Below are 13,305 nucleotides of genomic sequence, written 5' to 3' on the forward strand. Positions count from 1 at the left end.
CCTCACACGCAACTTTTGCAGCTGCGACGACGTTCTCGCGGAAGTGGCAGAAGTCGCTTTGTCCAGGTCGGCGCGCGCGTTTGTGTCCTCAAAGCGGCAACCCCTTCACGCGAGTGACACGCCTTAAACAAGCCCTTCTCTCTGCCTCGCCGGGCTCAAGGGAGCACCTTCTCCCCCGTGCGTACCCCCCCCCACGCCGCGCTTCCAGTACGGTCCCAGTTACCTCTCTCCTTTTCCCTCCCCCCCACGCCAGACACGTCGCGTTCCCTGAAGTCTCCACCGCCACCTTTTTCTCCTCCCCTTTCTCCGCGCGACTTACTTTTTCCTTGTCAAGCGAGGCGACACCACTAGCCCCCGACGGGACACCGAAGTTGCTGCTTGGGTGCGGGGGGGGGGGGCGTTGCTTGCTTTCTCTTGTGGAAAACCGAGGAGCTTTTCTCTCTCCCCTTTAGGTCCTTGTAAAGGCGGCGGGGGGGGGGGGGGGAGAGAGGTTTTTGTCGGGCTGTTTCTCTCGAGCGGCGAATGCCGCTGCCGGAGCCTGTCCGTCCCTCTGCCTTTTCCGCAGCAGCAGCTCCGCTAGTCGGTCCGAGCGCCTCTTCTTTCTCGCCTGCTTGTCTTCCCCCACTCAGGCAGGCTCCTGGCACTAGGCAGCGCTGTCACATGACGCCGGCGCCGCTCGCTCTGCCAGGCTCCCTTGGCCGGCGGGGTAACTAAGAGGGCGGGAAGGAAGGAGGGCGGGAGGGAGGAAGGGTCGGGTCAGGGAGGGGCGCGCGATTCACTCAGCCGGGCGGGCAGGGCGTCTCCTCTCAGCCTCGCTTGGGCGGAGGCCTCAACACACCACAATCCAAGCCAGGGGTCGGGGCGAGGCGAGTCACTGTTTGGCTCCCTCTCTCTCACACTCACACAAACAAGTCGGGCACGCACTGACTCTTCCCTTCCCCCGGGAGGCAGACGAAGACGGCTCCTCCTCGCGCAAGTTAGCCACTAATTACCCCCCCCCCGCAGCCGAGGAGAAGGGTGGGGCCGCCCCGCTGACAAACTTGCCCTTCCAGCTGCTGCGCGCCTCGGCCTCCCTTCTCCTCCTCGCTTGTCAGGCAAAGGCGTGTGCACCTGGCAGCCGGCTCGGAATGACACACGCCCTCCCTGGAAGCAAAGCTGCAGCAGCGAAAAACAACAACACCCCCACCCCCCAAAAAGCCCAAAGGGAAGGAAGGGAGGTGCTCGCTGACAGAGGCGGGAGGAGGCTCCTGCCGCTGCCGCGCAATTAGCTTGGTCACCGCAAAGGCACAAAAAGGCGACACGTAGCCCATAGCAGAGTGGAAGGCAGGCCCTTTAGAGAGCTTTCTCTTTTGAGTGTGTTGTACTTCACTTCTTACATAGCAGTGTAACGAAATAGTTTTTCTATTTCAAAAGTTCATAATTCACACAGTATTTTTAGTTAACTCTCTGTAATACTTCACTTGCCCTTATCCTATAGATCTATTAGGGGTATGGCCATGTCAGGGCTCAGCTGGACCCCCCTGCAAGAGGTTTTGGGACCTGAGATGGAAAAGCCATGTGGCACACGCCCCTCACCCCTTGCTTAACATAAAATAAATGCCATCTTTTCATTGTACCTGAAAATCTGCTATCTGAGGCCCCTGCCACCATGGTGGGCCCAGCCACTTCGTCATTTTAGGCACGTGGTTGGCTGCTTGAAAAGTCTTTGTAGCATAGACCACAAAGTGGTGAGGTGGTGTGCTCCCAAGTGTCTCACCATGGGCTATATCCCAACCCACTCGGTGGGCTATATCCCAACCCACTCGGTGGGCTATATGAACAAGACCTCAAATGTTTCAGGGCCACCAGATCCTCCTACGCCACACAGCAAGTGAATTAGGGCCTTCTACTTCCCGTGGTAGATGGCAGTTTCCTGATCAGGGCTTCTGAAGCATCTCATACAGAGTGAAGACACAAAGTGTGGTGGAAGTGATCTGAAAACACTCCAAAGCATCTAAGGGCAGAGAATATGTGTTCAGATTACTCTAGCAGGGTTAGAATGTCTTTGCATTCAGAGATCTGATTTCCACAAAATTTCACCCATATTCATAATTGAACTCAAAGAACATTATGGAGACTCTGCTGATTTATTTATTTATTTCTATACCGGCCAATAGCTGAAGCTCTCTGAATCTCCTGAGGGGGATCTTCATGGTAACGCTTTGACATTGCTCTCCGTTTTTCTGCGCTTTTAAAGGAATTCGGCACTGCTCCATAAGGGGATATATTGCACTGAAAGAAGCAGACAATCCCACTCCCCAGGCTGGTCACACTGAACTCTAATTCACAATATGCTGGGATGACTTAGATGGAATCCCAGCAGTCCCGATGCACGTCATCATTCTGAGAGTCTTGTCCCATCCACCCCTTTCACCTTGTCCTGTCCCCTCTTCTTCCTGAAGGCAATGCTGAATACGTATCCAATGGCCCATACCCCACCAGTACCTATAATAATACAATACAATATAATATAGAGCCAGCAGCATAGTTTCCCTTGTGAAAAGGCCAGCAGGACTTTGCAGCATAAATATCACAAGATCAACCTATCGAGATAGCGCATTACAATTAATGCATGAAAGTGCTATTTTGCTCCATCAATACTGCGAATGTAACCGGTAGTTCCTGTGTAGTGGTTAATGTGTGCTACACATGTCCACTGTGCTGATTCTGTCTTTCTGATGCAGTGGAACTGAGTCTGGGGGGTGAATGCTCCATAATGAGAAGGGGAAAACTGAAGGGGGTAACTACTGTGTCTAAAGCCATCACTCTGCAATTACGACGGCATGTAAAAGTGAGATCCCGCATTTATGAATGAGAAATGCACGCTGTTAAACAGTTTGCTTTTCCATTCATAAATGTGGGATCTCACTGTAACGTATCCCCTGGAGTACTTTACTGTGTGAAAGTGCTACGTTGCTTTGGCAACATCACGACTGGTTGGGGCTATTTACTCCTATACTCGCTTATTAATTTTGGATGGGAATCAGGACTTTGCCAATACTTCATACATTTTCCATCACTACCTCTCTCTAGAGGAAAAGAAGAATAACCTACAGTGAGTAGAGAAAAGTAAAGTAGTGTGAGGTATGAGAAGAAAGGAATACCTACAGGCATCTCTGAACTTTGCTGTGCCCGGCTGCGAAATGGCGGAAAAACTTGGGGGGAAAGAGGGAAGGGAAACACCCATTGACCTGGGTCACCGAGGTCACGGCCAGGTGAAAGACACACCCCTGGGCAGGACTATTATGCCAAAGTTAATGCAGAGTGTTGGGGCACACAGCATTTGAAATGGAGGTGCGCCTAATTAAATAAATAAACTGGACTAAAAGTAGTCTGCAAAAATCCAGCTTTTCCACTGGCAATCTGTGAGGTGGCTGGGGACTGACCATGACGTCATGTGCTGCGAGTGAAGTCGAAATGCTCTCAATTTGCAGCAAATCCCCCTGGATCTCTCAGTAGCATTTAATGCCATTATGCATGGTATCCTTCAGGGCTGTCTTGCTCAGATGGGACTAGGGGGCAGGGCATTATGGTGGTTTTGGTCTTTCTGTAGCTTCACCCTGTGACATTGATTTGCAGGGTGCTGCAAGGTTCCATCTTGCCCCTGCGTTATTTACCATCTATATGAAACCTATGTTCCTCAGTAGAACTTTAACCTACACATTCTAGGCAGACTCCTGTACCCTTGTAAGCTCTATGACAGATATTTACGCAACAGGTGAATGTGTTCCTAACAGCAAGTTGCTACCCTACTATCTCTAGAGCTACAGGAGCTCTGATGGAGTAACCAGTTGGCAATACCTCATGTGTCTTTCCCCCTCAGCATCTCTTCCATCCCAGGTGTTGACCAGTATCAGCTTTGACAGTGCCACATACGTTGTTTCTTTATTGCCATGAAGTTTCTTTGTTGCCAGGGAGTGGTAATGGCAGAGTTCTGCACTGACAACAAGATTTGTTTGGACTCCAATCTGGTAATTTGGAAAACATGGCAATTCAGCCCGGACTGATTTGGATGTTGCCCACTTTGGGTTGGGTCCAAATCTGAATTTTGATTCAGAAGTCCAAATTTTCATGCCTCCCACTGACTATCATTGGAAATTAAAAATAAACAAACAGCTATACCTCCCCCTCCCCTATTTGTCAGGCCTGGATGAAATTTGCAGGTGTAGTAGCCTATTATTATTATTAATAGTTTTTCTCCAAGGAACCCAAGGCAGCTTTCATGATCCTCCTCTGTTTTATACTCACAATAACCCTGTGAAATAGGTTAGGCTGAGAGTCAGTGACTGGCCCAGTGGGCTTCATGGCGGAGTAGGGACTAGAAGCCCTATCTCCTGAGTCTCAGTCCAATACTTTAAATAGAATGGGGGACAAGATGGAACCCTGAGAGACACCTTACGCCATTGGCCAAGACCTCAAACAGGAGTCCCTAAGCACCATCTTCTGAAATCACCCCTCCAGCAAGGTCCAGAGTCACCATAAAATGGTGCCTCCAAGTCCCATCCCATCCAGGCAGTCCAGCAGGATACCGTGGTCAACGGTATTGCAAGCCACTGAGAGGTCCCAAGAACCAATAGGGACACATTCCCCCGTCTCGTCCCTCACATACATCATCCACCACCAAGGCAACCAAAGCAGGCTCTGTCCTGAAACCAGGCCTGAAGCCAGATTGAAATGGATCTAGGTAATCGACCTAATCCACAAAACACCTGAAGCTGAGACGCCATCACTTGCTCCAGCACCTGCTCAATAACAGAATGTTGGAAACTTGCCAGAAGTTATCCAATACCATGGGGTTTAGGGAGGCTTTTAAAAACAACAAAATTCTAACCACCACCTCTTTTAGGCATGATGGCACCACATCCTGTTGTAAAGAGACATTCACCACTACCCTTACCCACTCAGCCAGTCCCCACCCCATCCACTTTTACTCTGGTGTAAAATATTTAATAGTTGGACAGCCAGTATGGTGTAGTGGTTAAAGTGATGGTCTGGGACCGGGGAGACCTGGATTGAAATTCCCCACTCAGCCATGAAGCATACTGAATAACCTTGGGCCAGTCACTATCTCTTAGCCTAATCTGCTTCACAGGGTTGTTGTGAGGATAAAAGGTGGGAGACACCATACATGCGCCTTGGAGTAAAGGCAGGAGATAAATACAATAAAACATAAAATAATGGTGTGCCAGTGGATTTTGTAAGCCAAAAGTTTGGCTAGAAATGGGGAAAAAATAGGCTACATATATATTTAGGAGCCTGATTTGAAAATAAGGACTTGGTATTCTTAGATGACCCCAGAGCAAAAAAGCTGAAATAATTGGTTTGATTAATTTAAGGTGCAATCCTATGCATGTTTTGACAGCTGGGTGGGAAATGCTGGGAGTTGTAGGCTTTTTTCCTGTCTAAACATGCATAGGATTGCTCTCTTGGTGCATAATCTTAGCAGTGTCCCTTTTAACATTGTGTTTTATAAAGTCTAAAGTAATTGGTGTAATGGCAAGAATAAATGTTACATTTCCTGGCTGAGGATGGTTCTGAACTCTAGGCCAGGGGGTGTTGAATCTCAGCCCAAGGGCTGAATTCAATTTCAGAGACACTCTCGGGTGCTGCATTTCAGTGGTGGGCCCAAAGCAAAAGTAGCCAGGCCAAAATATCAGGATCCCAGGGGTGTGGCCATCTGGGGAACCCTGGAGAACTGGATTGGGACCCCAGGTGGCCCAGATTTGACCCGCGGGCCTGAGGTTCAACTCCCCTAGCCTGGAGCTTAGAACCCTCCTCAACCAGGAACCAGGGTTAATGTCTGGCGCCATCTGATATGGCAATATCATACACTGAACTACCATGCCTTGCATGGGATCATTTGTGAATGAGGAGCATTCCAAGAGGAGCCAGGCTCTTGGAATTTGTGGGCCAAGTGATGCAGCATACTTTGGTGTGGCAGTCAAGCCAGCATTGCAGCGGTTTGGTTCATGTGATGCTTGCTATTACACAGCACAGAAGGTGTAGTAGGCAATCTGATAATGTTTCACTGCACGTGACAAATGAAGCACAGGAAGTACAGTACATGCAAATGTCAGATGAACCTCTTGGTTTGCTTGGTTAATTCCTGGATAACCAGATCACATCAGGGTTCTATATTCCTTATTGATTTGGACATGGTAATTATATGGGCAAATCAGACTTCAGCTATAACTCTTTGTGCTTTTGTAAAAATTTGCTGCAATAAAAACATAAGAGCTATGCTAGATCAGACCAAGAGCCCATCTAGTCCATTCTGTTCACACAGTAGCCAACCAGCTGCCCGCAGGAAACCCACAAGCAGGACCTGAGTGCAACAGAACCTTCCCACCCATCTTTCTGAGCAATTGGTGTACATAGGCATACTGCCTCTGATATTGGAGGTAGCATAGCTAGCCATCAGGACTAGTAGTCATTGACAGCCTTATCCACCATGAATTTGTACGAACACCTTTAAAGCCATCCAAATTGGTGGCCATCACTACATCTTGTGGAAGGGAATTCCATAGTTTAACTATGCACTCTATGAAGAAGTACTTCCTTTTATCTGTCTTGAATCTCCCACCAATAAGCTTCATGGGATGACCCCTTTGGGTTCTAGTATTATAAGAGAGGGAGAAAAACGTCTCCTTATCCACTTTCTCCACACCATGCATAATTTGTACACCTGTATCATGTCCCCTCTTACTTCCCCTTTTTCTAAGGTAAACAATCCCCGCTTTGTTGTAACCTTTCCTCATAGGGGAGTTGATCCAGGGCCTCGATCATTTTAGTTGCCCTTTTCTGCCTTTTTTTCCAACTCTACAATATCCTTTTTTAGGTGTGGTGACCAGAACTGTACACAGTGTGTGGTTGCACCATAGAATAGATTATGTGTGGTGTGTTATGAGGGAGAAATTCTGTTGTCACTAAGTCCATGCAAGCGTATATTGAAAGCCATACATTTCACAACCCAGCCGTACTGTATTTTGATGCAAACTACGTGTAGATACATCATGGGGGTGGGATGGGAATGCCTCAACATCTCCTAATTTTGTCTTGTTAGATCAGTAAAATGTGGACTTAAAGCAGAGGCACAAGCAAGTTGCTGTCTCTCATCCTTCGTATCAGAACAATACTTATGCATCTCACGAGGCTGCAGAGAGGATGAATGAGACAAAGATGGCACAGTTTGTTGCACAGTGAAAGTATGGTAACAGTAAATGGCTTAATGGGCAGTGCTGTCCTGCCTATGGAATACCCTCCCTAAAGAGGCTAACCTAGTGTCTATGCTGCAGTCCTTTCAGTGCCAGGCAAAAATATTCATATTCGTCCAGGCATTTTCACACCTTGTAAACTTTTTGTTAAGGGTTTTACTTGCTGTTTTAATGTTTTGTGAGATAATTGATTGTCCACCACCCTGAAATCCTGATAGAATGAAGGGTGGTGTATAAATGTTTTGAATAAACCAACAGGGCTGTGTCCCTACATGCAGATCACGGTAGGGAACTTCCCTAGATGTGAAGAGCGTGTCGTTCTGATGGAGGACTGTGTTAACCTTTGCCTAATGGGAGTGCCAGCAAAACAACCTGCTGAATCCTTTTCTGCCTCCTTTCTACTCCAGCCTCTTCAGTTATTCCCGGCCTTCTAGCCCTTTAAAAGTCCAAGAGTTCTTGGGCCAATTCCTACCCTCCCTGAAGAGAAGAAGCTATCAGAAGAAATAGTGTTCACACCCTCTACCCACCAAAATGCTTTTTCAATTGAAATCTGAAATCATTATTGGGGTTCCTGCTATTGCAAGCTTTGGAACATAGGAAGAGCTCTGGATCAGACCATATTATTTAGGACCCTATTCCAGCAGGAAGCCTGTAAAAAAGGCATAAAGGCACCAGGCCTCCTTCATTATAGGTCTCCAGCATCTGGTATTCATAGATATAATGTAAGTTCAATGTAGCTATCATGGTTAAAAGCCATCAACAGTGCCGCTGTTGCCCCCTATTGCAGCCGCTGCACTTCCCTTACTGTTGCCTCTCCCTCCCTCTCCCCCCACGCTGGCCACGTCTGTCTCCCTCTCCTCCCTGTCACCACTGCCTGTACAGGCAATTCCCAAGGACACCCCTGCATGTCCCACATACCTGGCTTTAATGGAGGATCCCTCAGAGCCAGACATTTGGGCCTGTCCGCCTCTCTGAAGAGCTGTGCTGGCCGCTTTTCTAGGCAACACAACTCTTCAGGGGGCTTGGCTGCCTGCTGCTCAGTCTGAGAGGATTCGCAGAGCAGGTGGCAGTGGCAATGGGGCAGAGAGGGCGGCGGCAAAAGAAAGAGTGGTTGGGTGGACAGGTGGGTGATATGCTGCAGTGGCAATGGTGACAGGTGTTCCTGGGGGGGGGGGAGTGCATAATTTGCCTGAAGTGGAGGATTCACCCAGCCTCATGAGAAGGCCAGCCCTTGCCATTCATAGACTTAACTTTTTTTCCTCTTCAAAAAGATCTGTCACCACACTCTGTGCCTGTGTGAATTCTTACGTTAACGAAGGGTTGTGTGAAAGAGTACTTCCTTCTGTTGGTTTGGAATCTACTGCCTACCAATTTCATTGGATAATCCTTTATTCTTGTATTATGAAAGGAATAAAAATCACACAATGGTGTAAGAGCTAGGAGGCCAGCTGTTCATTTGCTTTATTTGTCAACCAGTTTGTACACATTCTGCTTCAGACATTTTTAATGCATCTGTTACCTTGGTTCACTTTGAGCCATTGTGCAGACATCATAGTGCTGCAAACTCTGACCACAGCCTTGAAAAATATTGCACATACATCTTGGAAGCTGTTAAAATTAATTGCAACACAGGATGCTGAGCCACAGGTCCCCAACATTTTTGGGTCGGTGGGCGCATCTGGAATTTTGAGAGTGTGTTGTCGGCTGCCATGGCATGGCCAGTTACAAAACACTCATTTCCCCGAAGGCAAAGTGATGAGACTAAAAGAAAAGTAACTTGCCTAAGAACCCAAGTACAAAACAGAGGTGGGGTCTTAGCTCCAAAAGACAAAACCACACTTTTGAATTCACAGTTTTCTGCTCCAACAGCCATTTCACAGAAGGCAAAGTGATGAACCCCAGAGACAAGTAATTTGGCCAAGAAACTGCATACAAGGCAGAAGTAAGGTCTGAGCACCAAATGCCAAATAATATATTTCCCCTCACAAAGCACAACAAAATACCTATTTCACAGAGGGCAAACTGTGAATAGAAGAATCATAGAGAAACACATACCACACCCACACAGATCCCAGGCAGAACACACCCACACACCAGGCAAAACAGACACACACAATGCCTGAACAAACACACAAACCACACACACACACAGCCCCAGGACATTTCCTACCATCCCCCAACTTACCTTCTTTGTTTTTTCTGGGCTGGCCAGGTACATTTCAAAATGAAGCACTAAGTTGCAACCAACCACCATTTTTATTTTCTAAGACTGCCTCTGGGACCCACGTATGGCCCAGCATTCTTGGAAATAAAGATGGCGCAGGAAGGCAACACTTCGCTTTGCAGCATGCAAGCTTCCCAGTCAAGGAAATAGTTGTAATTCTTAATTAGAATTAATTTTAATTTAAAAAATCTTAAAAATAAAAAAACAGAATGTTTGGCAGGCTTCTGCCAAACAGACAAGAGAGGTGTCTGTAGGCACATTGATGCCCATGGGCATCATGTTGGCAACCTCAGTGCTTATATATTGAACCCATTAAGTGGTATTATTGAAATACGATCATGCAACTCTTAACTAAGCATTATTTTATATTACAAGGCTATTAATACATTTCAAAAAATGAAAACATAAAGTAGCCTTCACATTTGATATAGATCAAATTATTATTATTATTATTATTATTATTATTATTGATAATTCAGTGCCTTCTGAATGGTCAGAATACATCTCATTAGGGTGTTGCATTGGCCATGCCCTGCTGTTGCTACATATATGTGCTCAGATATAAGGTGCAATAAATGTAATACCACTAATTATAGCTCCTGTTCTGCCTTCCTTTTACACAGGTAACCTCCCATTGGTTGCACTGATAGTTAAACCAGTGAAACTGAGGACAGGATTATCAAGTCATGCAAAACTACCAAGAAATGTGTCAGATGCTCCTATTGAAGGTAATGGGAGTTTCTCATTTCAAGGGTTGTTACAATTTCATACATTTCATTATAATTCCATGGATGTAACTGGGGTTACATAAGATTTATACCAGTCTAAACAACAGAAGACCTATAGCTTTGAATCTTTCATTTAAAGAAATCCTTTAAAAAGCTGTCTTGTTTGATGAATGCCAAATGAAACACCTATCGATAGTTGCAAATGTTACTAAGATGGACACCTCCCATGCAGTAGTTGCTGCGTATGGTGAATTTTAGGTGATATTGTGAAAGCCAACACCACAAGCATTGACTTTTAGCCTGGCACTCTCAGCAGAGCAACTTTTCAAGCACTCACAGTAGTATACTAAAAGTCAATGGTCACAAAGTTCTACACAAGCCATTGACAACTCAGTGTGCACATCCAGTTATGTGCCACAATTATGGGGATGTTGTATTTTTAACTAATTTCTCTACTGTTTAGAATCTCTTTTGCCTTCAGCCCACCATCTTTTGCCTTCACCCACTACTTGAATGTGGCCCCCAAGAGCTTCCTTGAAATTGAATTTGACCCTCAGACTGAAAGAGGTTCAACACTCCTCGGAGGTTTCTCCATGACAACGGAAGGAGAAGCGAATGGAGGATTATCCGGATTTTCCTAGGAATCAGCTTTGGTCCGCTCAGGGCTCCACAAGTGAGTGCATAAGTCGCTTCACGGAACATACTTCCGGGTGGGGGTTGGAGTGAACATCATCTGACTGGCAGGGGATGCTCAGCCAATAACAGAAGCTCTCCTCCCCCACTTCCTCCTTCTATAAAATCCTGGGAGATTTTCTCATGTGACAAAAGCACTTTCCTTCTCTCTCCACCCCCTTGTATTAATTAGTTCCTTACAGTAGGAAGCATTACAGAAATACAGCTGTAGATCCTTCTCCCTCCCTTAAAGCTCCCAATGCTGTGATCAAGCAAAGCTCCACATTAACTACTCTCTTACAGCTAGCCAAATGCTTCAGAGCCTCAGAGACTTAATCCTGTGAATACTTGAAGCACCCTGGCTCCAACCAGCCCTTTTTCTAATCCCAGGTCTCCTTTCCCCTGAAGGTCCTGATGCTGCAAAGGAGTGAAGCTGCAAATTAATTACTCCCCAAAAGAAAGGAAGTAAGCATCAAAGACAAGCCTTATTGAACACAATGGGAATTACTTCTGTGTAGACATACATATGTTTGTGGTGGGAAAGACAGGGACAGGAAAGCAGCCTCCTTTCTAACCCAATGCTGTGCATGATCAAATGTGCAAATTAATTACTTCCCAATGGCAATAAACAAAACAATAGAGAATCGCAGCTTCGAGATAGCATTTTACAGCCTGCAGGGAATTAGTGCTTTAAAATGTGCTATTTCGATTGAGGGGGATCTCTGTAAATTCTGAAGTGCGCATTCAGGGGTCAAGGCTTATTGACCACAATGGGAGTTACTTCTGAGTAGACACTAATTGGTTTCTGCTGGAAAACACGGGAAACACAGGGACAGGAAACACCCCTTGACCGGGGTCATGGTGAAAGGCACACCTCTGGGCAGGGCTAGCATCCTCGAGGTACATACAGAGGTGGGGCACTCAAGAACTATACCACGGAAAACCCAATTTAAGGAAAAGAATCTGACTTAAAGTAGTCTAAAAAAAAATCCGGTTTTTCCATGAATAGTTCCAGGGTGGCTGTGGGATGGCCATGATGTCACGTGCCCCAAACGACCTTAAAATGAAGCCAGCTTGCAGCAAATCCACCATAGAGACAACACCCTTGTTTAAATGAATAGGATTACATTTTATTTAATTCTTTTATAGTTCTCAAATAAACAATAATTCCATGAGAGTTAAAAAAGACACTAGTGCTGCAGTCCTGAGACCAACAAAATTCTATTCAAATCAGTGCAAATGCTGCTTGGCTGGCAAGTATGTCTTCATGCCAGATAACTGAAGAAATGGTCCTCATGGTACCTACTAATCCATCTTTGCCCTGGATATTAGACACAGAAAGTTTCTCATATCATTATGGTATCTAAGTTTTTGGTCAAAGTGACTCATTAGCCTATGCTAATTAGTTTTGTGCGTATAGTTCATAGAATCATAGAATAGTAGGGTTGTTGTTGTTGTTGTTGTTGTTCAGTCGTTCAGTCGTGTCCGACTCTTCGTGACCCCATGGACCATAGCATGCCAGGCCTTCCTGTCCTGCGCTCTCTCCCGGAGCGTGCTCAAGTTCATATTCATTGCATCCGTGATGCTATCTAGCCATCTCATCCTCTGCCGTCCCCTTCTCCTTTTGCCTTCAGTCTTTCCCAGCATCAGGGTCTTTTCCAGGGAGTTTTCTCTTCGCATTAGGTGGCCAAAATATTGGAGCTTCAGCTTCAGTATCTGTCCTTCCAATGAGCACTCAGGGTTGATTTCCTTTAGGATGGACTGATTTGACCTCCTTGCAGTCCAGGGGACTCGTAAGAGTCTTCTCCAGCACCACAGTTCGAAAGCAGCAATTCTTCAGCGCTCAGCCTTCCTTCTAGTCCAGCTCTCACAGCCATACATTACTACTGGGAAAACCATAGCTTTGATTAGACGGACCTTTGTCGGCAAGGTGATGTCTCTGCTTCTGACTATGCTGTCTAGGTTTGCCATAGCTTTCCTCCCAAGGAGCAAGCGTCTTTTAATTTCATGGCTACAGTCACTGTCTGTGGTGATCTTGGAGCCCAAGAAAGTAAAATCTGTCACTGCTTCCATTTCTTCCCCTTCTATATGCCAGGAAGTGATAGGGCCAGATGACATGATCTTAGTTTTTTTAATGTTGAGTTTCAAACCAGCTTTTGCACTCTCCTCTTTCACCCTCAACAAGAGGCTCTTGAGATCCTCTTCGCTTTCTGCCATTAGGGTGGTATCGTCTGCATATCAGAGGTTGTTGATAATTCTCCCGGCAATCTTAATTCCGACCTCTGATTCATCCAACCTGGCATTTCTCATGAATAGTAGGGTTGGAAGGGGCCTATAAGATCATCGAGTCCAACCCCAAGATGTATGTGTGGGAAGGAGCTTCAGATGGTGACTCCTATCTCTGCCCCCTTGGCACATCCCACTCCCA

The 13,305-nt window shown here is 46.2% G+C and overlaps 1 protein-coding gene and 1 long non-coding RNA gene across 7 annotated transcripts in view; one reads left to right on the forward strand and one right to left on the reverse strand.

Annotated features, from left to right (window-relative positions):
• The window catches only part of KLF3 (KLF transcription factor 3), a 52,313-nt gene extending 51,127 nt beyond the window's left edge, over window positions 1-1,186 (reverse strand). For all 5 annotated transcript variants that reach the window (XM_084856947.1, XM_084856951.1, XM_084856950.1 and 2 more), the window contains exon 1: window positions 320-1,186. The gene's annotated coding sequence lies outside the window, so the exon portion shown is untranslated. The remainder of the gene's footprint in view (window positions 1-319) is intronic.
• On the forward strand, window positions 5-12,702 carry LOC146344231 (uncharacterized). Of its 2 annotated transcripts, XR_014792181.1 has the most exons (4): window positions 5-66; window positions 10,101-10,205; window positions 10,669-10,878; window positions 11,268-12,702. It is a non-coding gene; the product is annotated as an uncharacterized LOC146344231 (long non-coding RNA). The 2 variants fall into 2 exon arrangements; XR_014792182.1 differs by lacking the exon at window positions 5-66 and having other exon boundaries at window positions 9,877-10,205.
• The last annotated feature ends 603 nt before the right edge of the window (window positions 12,703-13,305 follow it).

This window comes from Heloderma suspectum, chromosome 5, assembly GCF_057233095.1.
Source record: "Heloderma suspectum isolate Gila_16-S chromosome 5, 16-S_ref, whole genome shotgun sequence".
Taxonomy (NCBI): Eukaryota; Metazoa; Chordata; class Lepidosauria; order Squamata; family Helodermatidae; genus Heloderma; species Heloderma suspectum.